The sequence below is a fragment of the Pteropus medius genome, unplaced genomic scaffold (assembly GCF_902729225.1).
Source record: "Pteropus medius unplaced genomic scaffold, Ma_sr-lr_union100, whole genome shotgun sequence".
Taxonomy (NCBI): Eukaryota; Metazoa; Chordata; class Mammalia; order Chiroptera; family Pteropodidae; genus Pteropus; species Pteropus medius.
In genome coordinates this window covers 15,869,710-15,881,853 of record NW_024354503.1, presented here as the reverse complement: position 1 = coordinate 15,881,853, position 12,144 = coordinate 15,869,710, and the positions used below count along the sequence as shown (strand labels likewise).

At 41.8% G+C, this 12,144-nt stretch overlaps 1 protein-coding gene and 1 pseudogene across 20 annotated transcripts in view; one reads left to right on the top strand and one right to left on the bottom strand.

The window, feature by feature from the left end:
* Positions 1-12,144, bottom strand: part of TRERF1 (transcriptional regulating factor 1) — a 187,427-nt gene that overhangs the window by 148,024 nt on the left and 27,259 nt on the right. The window lies entirely within an intron of this gene.
* LOC120596276 (60S ribosomal protein L28-like) lies at positions 6,528-6,963 on the top strand (annotated as a pseudogene).

Sequence of the window (12,144 nt, the reverse complement as noted above, 5' to 3'; positions counted from 1 at the left end):
CCACTGCTTACAGCTGTGCTCCAAAGCGCTGGGTATCTATCATCTTCTATAATCTTCACAATAACCCTACCAATTCAGTGCTGATGTCACAGCCACTTCACAAACAAAAGAATGAGGTGTTGAGGGGGTTAAGTACCTTGACTCTAAGTCTAACCATTAGGAAGAAGTTAGGAAGGAAAAAGGCCGGGATTAAGGACCACCCCGGCTATATCCTAGTTCACTAACTGGGAGGGGGCAGGAAATTTGGTTCACTCAGGCCCTACTACCACCAGGCCCAGCACACAGTGCCTGCTGTATGTTTGCTCAGGGATCGGGACAGAGTTTCAACCTGTGGAAACTCTCTAAGTCTCCATTTCCTTATCTGAAAAATGAAAATAACTAACCTTAAGTGAGATAACGTGTGTAAAACTATACAACAAAATGCCTGATGTACGGAAGGTGCTTAATAAAGGTCAGCTGCCTTAAACTGAAAATAGGGGCAGAGAGAGAGAAGCATCTGCCTTCACATCTGCCTTCACATCTGCCTACGTGAGATAAAAAGTGTTACTGACCCACTAGACAGCAAATCCAACAACACAGAAACACCACCATTTCCGAGAGGCACCAATCCTTCATGATCACTAAAATAATAACGGCTGCTATCACGTGTGGAAAACTCACTAAGTGCCACTTTACATGCATGACTCCAAAAACGTTAGTCCTCCCACATCCCTAGGAGGCAAGCTGATTACCCCCATTCTACAGGGGGAGAAACTGAGGCTCAGAAAAGTTAATTAACTTGGTCTCGGTCATGGAGGCTGGCAGTTGAAAAGCTGGAACTGACCCCCAGGTGACTGACTCCAGGTCCCATATCCTAATCAATGCCACCCCAAAATCAGTCTGACCCCGTTCATGACCTTCACCTCAAAAGTTTCCTGCCCTCCTTCACCCTCTTCTCCTCTACCCCTCTCCTCACTCAGAGAGAGAAGCTGAACTCTGGCCAGTGTCCACGACTCATCTTCTTGAGATGGTGTGTGGTACAGAGGAAGGAACACAGGAGAGGAGGCAAAAGGACTCTGTCCTGGGCCCAAGTCAGCCAAGGAAGGAGATCCCTTCAGTCCCTGAATAGCTGAGTGCCCTCACTTCACAGGATGCTAGAAGGCTCACATGAAGTAACAGACATGGATGTATTCAATATATACTGTAGGACTACACAAATCCATCCCAGGCCTTCCAGAACCTTCTTCCTCAAATACCACCTCTCTCTTAGGCGTTCTGCCTCTTAACTCAGTCACTAGCCTCCTGCCCTAAATGGGCCCAAATTCTCTCATCCTAAAAACACCATCCCTGACCTTGCTGCCTTCTCATGACTTACTTCTGTAGGGATTTAGGTAATCGCCCCCTCTGAGCTGTTCCAGCTCCCTGGAGAAAGGGACAATAATTCAGATCGCCTTGTACTCCCTATGGGATCCAGCATTGTGCCTTTTTTGACACGCATTTGGGAAAAACCTTGACAAACAGTGAACATTTAAGTACAACATCCTAAGTAATACTTAAACTAGGGAGATGATGAGTTTTTTCACAATGAGGAAACTGCAGCTCAGGTCAAGAAAGTCAAGGTCACCCAGCTCCCAAGTACACATGCTCAACACTAGAATTTATTAGTTAGGCCCCAAAGTGTCCCAAACACACTAGAGAAGTGACTGGCTTCCTTCCCTTCCTGCTTTGTCCACAAGCAAGTCTTCTAAAGCAGTCCAATTACTTGGTCAATCTGAATCCGATCACCAAAATGTTCTGTTTCAGTCTCTTCCTCTTGGGCCACATCTCCCGTTCCGAATGGAAGGGCACATATTTGTTTGTTTCCTGGGGGCTACAGTGCCTACTCAGGGTTATTTGCAAAGCCTCTGTGGGCTGCTTATTTGGGGGTGTGTTTGTCTGCCTCCCCGTTCTGCTGCCACGCTTAAAGTGGGCCTGTTGCAGAACTGCAGACATTCTGCAGAGGACAAGGGCAAAATGACGGTGGGCAGCAAGGGCCTGCAGCACTCTGCAAAGTGGTTAATAAAGAGTGTTTGCTCAGAAGTCAAGAACTCCTGGGGTCTAATTTGTGGGTCTCCATTACCTCCTTCTGGGGTGGAGACAAGGAAACTGGGGAAGATATGTGACTTGCCCCAAACCACATGGCAACGCAGTGACTCAAATCCAGCCCATGGGACGCCTTGCCCAGTGCTGTCTCTCCACCACAACACGTTGCCCACGTTTCCTTTTTACTACCAGAATTTCCCCCTGCCTTTCTTCTTTTAAAAACCTGCATTATATACCAACAATTTGACAGAAGGGGGAAAAAAATAATCGAAAACACATCGAATAAGCTCTGCCCTTTTCCAGATTCTTACCGACATGTGTGCCACTAGCACAGGTAAGCTAGCCCATGTTCTTGCTCCATTTAACTTTATTCTATATATCTAATATGCGGGTAGGCATTCCACTGTATTGTCACAGAGTTTACTGAACCATTCCCTAATTACGAACGTTTGGATTATTTCCAATTTTTTCCCATCTTTGGATAAATTGGTTTTCTTCCCCTTCAGGATTATTTCTGTAGGACTTATTCCTAGAAGTAGAAATACTGGTCAAAAGGTATGAACGGTGTCACTGCTGTTGTAGTCCAAAGTTGCCACGCTCTCCAGAAGAACAGCTTCACTTTTCAGTAACGTAGTGATACCCTGGTCTCTTTCCCATCGCCCTCAACAATGGACTTTATAAATTTGATCTATTTGTCACTAATAGGCCAACTGAAGTACTATCTCAGAGCTGTTTTAACTTATATATCTCTTGTGTTTAGGAAGCTGAACACTTTTGCACATCTCATTTTATTATCTGGACTTCATATGAAATGATCTGTTCCTATGCCTCATTATTTTACCAATAGTCTGAATATTTGCCTTAAAGGTCTTTATCAGTTCTGACATTCTTACCTACCATTTTATCACAAAATGTCTCCCCCTTCTATTACTTTCCCCTTTAGTACAATTTCTATTATTATTATTATTATTATTATTATTATTATTATTATTATTAAAGTCCACTTTACTGAGTCACACCCAGCTGTAAACATGTCACTGTGAGAGCCCCACCCCAACCCCCAGACCACACAGTCCATGATGAAATGACTGGATACATGGGTATTATTTTTATTTTACAGATTTCGGTCCTTTATATAGTTGAACCATCCTATTTTGTCAGTGATCACTTTTAGGAAATTTTCACAAACATAGTTGCTCTCCTCAGTGAGGATAAATATTCCATCTGCTTTCTCTGAGTTTGGGTTTTTAAAACTAAGTTTATAATACATTAGAATTTATAACGTATGACGTGACATAAATCTGAGTTTATTTTCTCCATACTGTTATCTAGTTTTTCCTAAGAGCTGTTTATTTAAAATCATTTCTTTCACTATTGTTTGCCTTTCCAAATTTACCATATATGAATGTCTTCCATTTATTTAGATCTATTTTATTGTACTGATCTCCCATTTTTCTGTTTTATGTTAATACTGTACAGTTTTAATAACTATTGCTTACCTTGCCTTGTTTGCTTAGAGGAACCTCCTGCTAAAAGATTTTCAAAACGTATTTCAGTATGCTTGCCCACCGATTTTTCCTGATTATTATCATCATTATATTTCTTACTTTATAAAGTATTTCATTGGAATTTTAACTACCAGGGTGTGAAATCTAGGCAAAAACCTCGAGATATTGACCCTTCAATGCTTTAACTTCTGATCAGAAGCAGCCATGTAGGATTTTGTAATTTTCTTTGAATAGAAATTGTGTCATTTGCAAACAGTGATATTTTTATCTCTTCCTTCCCTATACCAATCCCTCTAGTTTCTTTTTGTTCCTATATTGTTATGACAAGCGTCTGTTAAACTATGCTAAATAAGAGTCGCGATAAGGGACATTTTGGGTTAGTTCCTGTTTTGGGGGGCACACTTCTAGTATTTCTCCACTCAGTATCTGCAACCCCCAGGGAAGGTTGGGTACATGATTATACACAAGCAACATCTTTATCATATTTAGGGGTAAATCCCCTCAACACCTATTTTTAGATTTCTGATGCTTTATAATGCATGTATAATTATTCCCTATATTTTTCTACATCTACTGAAACCAACTTCATTCATTCATCAAATGTTTGTTGAGCATTGGTTATATCCCAGGCACTGTGATAAATATTCAACGTTCTGATTTTTTATGGGTTATTTCTATTAAGATTAGTCTCTTTGTATTGAACCGGACATGTATTCCTGAAATAAGCCCTGCTTAGTAATTTTTCAAGACTCATTTTCCAAGAGTCTAAGTAACTATAACATTCATTTGGAAAAATTAATAGACAAGAATATTGAGATATCAACCTCCAAGAACCAGTTCAAATGCCACCTATTCCGAGAAGCCTTCCCAAACCTCGCTTTCTAAAAGTAGAGTTCTCAGCTCCTTCCTCTGGGCTCCCACAGTTCTCCCTCCCTCCATTACCATATTTATCTCAGCGGCTGCAATGCAATCTAATTTACATGTGTCTGCCCCCCAGCCCCTGACTCTATCATTGCCCTGTGGACAGAAGCATGGGTGGATCACCAACACTAGGCACCATGACTACTGGATGGGAGTTGCTTAATAAATATTTCCTAAGTATTCAGGTCATTCATCTATTTATTTCATAGGTGACTTTTGAAGCTATATTTTTAAGTGAAATTGATGTGTAAAATCTTTGGGATCAGCGGGGCATGAACAAGTCCATCCGATTCCAGGCACACACGGAGGAGCTATGGTCGTTGGGCAGGACTCCTGTCCGAGGAGACACTGGAGATTTCCAGCTAGAGGCTGGGCTCACAGTGACATCGGGGAAGGAGGCAGCATCAGATGAAGGTATAAATGGCCCCAACAAATGAGCAAAGCCCTGTGATAGGGGGAGCTAAGACAGGTGACCCTCTGTTACACAAGTATCAGGACATCTATGGAAGGTTAACAAGGTTACCCAGCTGGCTGGATGAGGCAAGACTCCAAACCCTGGCAGTAGGACTAGTCATGCTAGTTACTGGTTCTCAACACATGCTATGCACCAGATACCTTACACGATTATCTCTCTAACTACCTTGAAAGGTATATTCTATAGTTCTCACCACACACATAAAGAAACTGAGGCCAGTCAGGTTATATAATTTACCCACAGTCACAGAGTCAGTAAGTGGATGAGCTAGGATTCAGACTGATGTCTTCCCACCATACCTTGCTATCTCTAGCAAAGGGCTAGAACAGGGTCTCAGGCCCCCCACAGGACCCAGATATCAGACACGTTAGCAGAACAGGAACCAACACAGAAGCCTCTTAGAAGAACTGAGACTTAGAGAAGGAAATGGGACACAGGAACAAGGCAGGAGCCCTGCCATGTCAAAGCCAGAACAGCGCCTGTCAAAGCCAGAACAGTGTCTGAGGCCAGAATCCTGGCCGGAAGGGATCTGCATCTCCGCTTCCTCAGACAAGACGTGACTCTAAGAGCTGAGGGCAGGGCTGAGCTGCAGGAAGTAAACGGTGTGTATGTGGGAGGGGGGAGATAATGCAGACTAGGTCTGGGTACGTAAGCCCCTCTCAGCAACAGAGACTGCAAAGAGAACCAGTGTCTAGCCAAGAAGGCCCTCCACTGCCACAGGGAACACCACCTGCATTTAGAATGAGTGTTCATGGAACATGGAGAATCTGACTTTGAACAAACAGCTGAAAACCTTGGCCTTTGGTTTCCTTCCCTGTAAAGTGTACAGACGGCCTGTGCATGTCCTATGGATCCTGTTCCTCATCTTGAGAGTCTTCGCCTTAGCAGCACCCTTTAAATCAGGGGTCCTATGACGTACACAGAGGCTTCGAGATACTTGAAGCCCATACAAGCAAAAGAAAAATTGGGGTTTTTGGTGTGCATGAATGGGGGTGCGCATATTTCTGGAGAGGAAGTCCATAGCTTCCATTATATTCCCAAAAGGCTCCATGGATAAAAAGGTTCAGATCAACTGATCCAAATGTCAGCGAAACCAGTGGAAGCTAGACAGTGGTGCTAAGTCCAGGCAGTCAACTCAACCAACCAAATATGCCTAAAAGCATTCTGTAGCCACAAACTCTCCTCTACCCTCTCAGACCACCTGGAAAACGTGTGGTCACTAATGAACCCAGACAAAGTGACTGGTTGGGTCAGGGCACCCCACCTTTACGACTAAAAGTATGAATTTTACTGCGACAGTCAGAAGCATCATCTTTACACAGTTGATGGGTTAGCTAAATGCTGGACACTTGGAGACTTTAGTGCCCAAGGTCAGAAGAGCAGGTGCCATTTCCACTACTTTCTGGTTCCCCAGGGGTTAGCCCTACCTGGAGCTGGTCAGAAATGCAGAATCTGGGGCCCGCTGGATCAGAATCTGCACCTAACAAGGGCTCCAGCCCCCAGGTGATTCGTGTGCATCTTAAAGAAGCACTGCTGGACTTGTGTGGTCGAAATTTTAAAAAATGAAGGATGGCTCTTTCCGTCTCCGGCTGCCACACCGAGAGGAGTTGTCACTATGTCAGCACATCTGCCAGGGATGGTCCAGCTTCCTGATAAAGAGGAACAAGCAGATGTACAGCACGGAACCCGATAACCTGAAGGCCCGCAACTCTTGCCACTACGACGGGCTGATTCACCACAAGACCATGGGCGTGGAGCCGGGGGCCGACGGCAAAGGCGTGATGGTCGTCATGCAGCGGAGATCCGGCCGGCGAAAGCCGGCCACCTCCTACGTGCGGACCGCCATCCACCTTTAGCAGCATCAGGCACGTGATCCGCAAAAGCAAGTAGCGCCCGGATCTGCGCCTGGCCGCCATCCGCAGAGCCTGCGCCATGCTGCGCAGGCAAAAGCCAGCGATGGTGAAGAGGAAGCGGCCCCCCTCCACCGAGAGCGCCTGAACCGTCCCCCACCCTCACCCCCGCCACCAGCAATAAAGGTGTCAGCTGACCTTTCTCAACCAAAAAAAAAAAAAAAAAAATGATAAGAATGTGAGCAAAAGTCCAGAAGAGAACAAAAGCCAAACGCTGGCTTTAGAAAAAATAATGAAATTACTAAACCATGGGCCCAATTAATTTCAAAAGAATTAGAAAAGTTAGAAAAGAAACAAAAAGCCCTAATGAATGAGCCATCGATACACTGTTTAAGGGATTTGTGCAACCTTAAACAAATAACTGAAAAACAAAGTTAAGATGATACTTACAAAAGCAAAAGGAAAGATAGTTGAACTGATCAGTAACAAGATAAATTAGAAAAAGGCAAAACAAACAAACAAAAAACCCATAAGGGAAAAGCTACTGGCTTAATGGGCTCTTTTGAAAGTCTTTCTATAACGTGTAAATATTTTTTAAATCACTTGAATATATAAGTAAAATATTCATCCTTTCCTTTTTACAAATTAAAGCATGCAATTTAAAGCTGAAGCCTATAATACCACCCCAGTCCCCGAAGGGCACCTCTGCCATGAGCTTGGTGCTCATCGTTCAGGCCTGTTGTGTATGAACACATAATTGCACCAAAAATATGATACTGTCAAAAATATGATACCATTTTATTTTTTAAAAATGGCATCATACTGTGCATATCATTCTGCAATTTGCTTTTATCACTCAACAGTACATTTTTGAGACCTATTCTTATCACAAGGTATCAATCTAATACATTCCTTTTAACTACTCTTGCGATATTTTTCCAACATTTTTGACTCAGTCCTACAATAAGAACTGTATTGTTGTGACCCAGTTCACACTTGTGAATATGCAAAACTGAAATAAAAATCTCACTATTTACCCGCACTATGTGCAATGCACTCCGTTATTTTCTACATCTTGTTTCACACTGTATCACAACCCATTAAATTGATTTATTGCCCCACTAATCGTCTGAACAATCCAAGTTTTATTTAGCTCTTACTAAATAAATAAATATTTATTCATCCATTCTATTGATGGATATTTACATAGTTGTCTTCAATTTTCCACTATTACAACAATATTCAATAAACACTGTGCATGTATGTGAATGTTCCTCTAGGCAGATACCAGGAGTGGAACCAGAGTCCTAAAATATAGGAATTTATAATTTAGATAAATATCACAAATTGCCTTCCAAAGCAGTTGTATCCATTTACTCTTGCCAGCAATGTACAAAAGCACCTTTTCTTTTCAGCCTCACCAAGTCATCGTATCATCAACGTTTTGATCTCTTCCAATCTGATAGGTTACAAATGCCATTTTACTGTGCTTCTGATTTGCATGTTTTATTTTAAGAAAGTTTGTGAATCTCCTTTTTTTACAAGCCATCTACCCTTCTTTTCCTGTGAATTTCTGTTTCTGTCTTTTGACCGTTTTTCAAATTAAGTCAAGGATCCTTCCTTATATCTAAGAGATCTTTGTGTATTAAAAAATTTAGTATCTTTATTATATATGTTGCAACTATTTTTTTCTCAGATTATCACCTGTCTTTTGACTTTATAATGTTTTTCTTATGCAGAAGTTCTCATTTTGATGTTGTCAACTGTATCAATCTTATATTATATGTCTTTGGGATTTGTGTCAAACTTAGGAAGGTCTCTCTAAGACTATAGAAAAATTATTCTAATACTTTTATACTTTCATTCTTTATTTAAATCTTTGATCTATCTTTGACAGATTTATTTTGATCTAAGGCACAAAGTAGGGATCCTATTCTCTGCACACATCCCTCCCCCACAGACAGTTATCTAGTTGTGAAGATACTATCTCTCCCCATAAATGTGAAATTCTGCCTTTATCATAAATTACACACACAAAAACACACACATATTTATTGGGGGCCTTCTATTCTATCCCACCACCTGTTCAGTCTATTCAGTACTAAATTATCTTAATCATTGTAGTTTTTAAAATAGTATCTGTTAGAGCTAGACCTTCGTTTTTCTTTTTCATAATTTTTTATAAAAGTTCATGTTAATTTTTCCATATGAATTCAGAATCAGCTTTTCTACCATCAAAACAGTCTTATTGGTACTTTTATTGTGATCTCATTTTAAATGTACAGAAGAAGTGATATTTTTATAACACTGACTCTTTCTAGCCATGGTTGTATTATCTTTCTGTTTAAGTCTTTTATGCCACTTTGTACAGTGAAGTTACATATAATTTTTATTAAGCTTATAACTAGGTATTTTATCTTTTGTTGCTTACATAAATACGATTTTTTTTTCTTCCATCATGCTTTCTAGTTGGGTATTGTTTATGTGTGGGAGAGCTACTAATTTTTGTGCATTATTTGTGTACCCAACTACCTTAATGAATCCTTTAATTGTTTGTCTTTTAGTTTTGCCTTCTACTAGTTTTCATACCTCTTGTGTCCTTCTCTTATCTAATCATATTAGCTTATCCCTCCAAAACAAGACTATATAATTATGGTGCTTAATCATGATTTTAATGGGAATGCATCTAGTACTCACCATTTCAATGTTAAGCAAAATTTGGTTGCCAGCTTGACAAAGATGTATTTTTAAAGATGAGGAGGTATCTAATTATTCCTACATCATGACTTTTTATTAAAAACAGATGACTATTTCTTCATAAAACTTTTCGGCATCTTATTTTTTTCTTTAGCTCCTTTAATATGGTGAATTTTACTAATAGAAATCGTAAAAGTACCCTATCCTTGCATTCCTGTTCTGAAACCCACGTGCCTATGGAGTGCTGATGGGCTGCTGGATTCTATTTGCTAAGTGCGTTATTAGGATTTTGTATGGATATGCAAAACTTGGATCACTTTGTAGTTTTGTGTGCACATAGTGTTCTTTTGTCACATTTACACTAGCTTCATAAAAAGAATTTAAGCATTCTTTCTTTCTTTGCTTTAGAACAATTTAAATAGCACTAGAATCACCTGTACTTTCAATATTTCAAAAAATTTACCTATGAAACTGTCTGGTCCTATGACTATTTTAAGAAACAGCTCTTTAATAACTTTCTCAATTTCTTCTATGGTAATTAGTCTGTTTACATTTTACTCTATTGTGGTGTCAGTTTTTGTTTGTTTTTTTTTTAATTTTTAAAGAACACATACTCTCATATTACATAAACTGTTTCTAAACTTAGAAAAAAATCCTACCAGCATTACTGTAAAAAGTAAATATAATCTCCAACCCAAAAGGCCTGGTTCCTAATTTCTACTCCGACCCCTCCTTGCTCCTCCTTAAGGCCTCACCTTTTCTCACCACCAGATTCATGTACAAAGAAAATGGACAGGTTTGCAATAAACCAGAAACATGCTAGTGCTCCTCCTCCGCCTCCAGTGCCATCAAGGGAGGACCATAGACGAATGGCCCAACTCCTCCCATCTCCCTCAATGGAGTCCCTTCCAACTCTTCTGAGCCTCTTTCCAGAGTCCTCACCGATCCTACCCCATCTTTGAGGCCAGCATCCCACCACACGTCACTCACACCAAACCCTCGGCCTCCTGATGGAGAGACATCAAGGAATCCACAGGTGTTCATGACCAGGCACATGCCAGATGCCTGGGGTACCGGGCATGAAAGGGTCCTGCCCTCTAAAAGAGTGTTATGTGAGTGATGGGTGAAGACTTGTCCACAAGTAATAACAAGGCCCAGAGGATTAGGTACAAAATAGCACAGCAGAGCAAACCAAGAATTCAGAAGACAGAAAAATCTCTGGTCCACCAGCAAGGCAGTGGGAAAGATACTTGAATCAAGGGACCCAAAGCCAGGCTGAAAGAGAATCAGTCCAGTGCGCTGATGGTAGGTATGCAGTGGGACGCTGCCTGGCCAGGGACGGGGGCAGATAAGCCTGGACACCGGGGTACCTGGGAGCCCCAGCGAGAGGTCTGGACACGACATAGTAGGCAGTGGGAGCCACTGCGGGCTCCCGTGCAGGGAAGTAACAGGAAGAAAGTGGTGTTTTGGTCACACCCCCCACATACTATGACGCCAGACTTGCATTCAAAGAAATGACTAGCTGTGCCAAGAACTCGGCGAGCTGTGAGGGAGGGCCGTAAACCACAACCCTATGCTGATGCCACAAGGGACAATGGACGGACACACACACACACACACACACACACACACACACACACACACACACACGTGTCCAGGTTCTAATTAAAGACAGCAGGCTAGAATCATACCACAGCACTAGGGTTTAAACAGTTTATTGCACTACACAACAAAAACCACATTGCCACAAATCTCTAATTTCACAGGGCATCTGTGCTAGCCAAGCGCTTCTCTAAAGTGCACCCGGATCACCTGAGGATCTTGTTAAAAATGCAGATCCTGATTCTGCAACTGTGGGTTCTGCATTCATATCTAACAAGCTCCAATGTTACGTAGGATGCCACTGATCTGGGGACCACGCTTTGAGTGGCAAAGGACTAGATGATACCGAGGCTCTAGTGAGCTTCAAGGCAGCAGATTATGGATATTAATTACAGGCAGAAAGAGAGAGCTGAGGGATTTCTGGGGTCTACACAGAGCACCCAAACTAACCAACTCAGTTTCTATTAAAAAATTCACCACAGGGGTTCAGTAATAGACAGGGCTTCCTCAAAGCCACTTGTAAATGGAAACCACCCCTGTATTTCACAACTACCATCTAATTACTCTCCCTGTAACCTTTCACAGCAGTCCTAAGCCAGCTCTTTCAAGGGCTGATGCCACTAATCAAGTCATAAAGCCTTAAAGTGTCATATTATTAGTCTTGATAACAGAGAGTAAAACAAACCCAACAACAATCCCATTTGCCTTGCCTCCAGCTGAGGCCATTAGTTAGGCTAACATTACATTCTGGGTCAAGGGGAAATGCATTTAGCCAGTGAGAATCTGCTATCCAGATGGACCAAGCAAGAGAAATTTATCAGTTCTTTTATGATCCTCTGAGAAGATTCTGGAAACCGAACATGATCTGCCACAATCCTAGCAACTTCTTTATCTACCTCCTTAGGTAACTTGGAAGCTTGGAAGAAGCTTCTGCCTCTCCCCACCGCCTCTGCCTCTCCCCTCCCCTCAAGTTGCCTCCTTAGGCAAAGAGTGACCCACTTCAAATCAACCCCATCACAAACCGCGACGC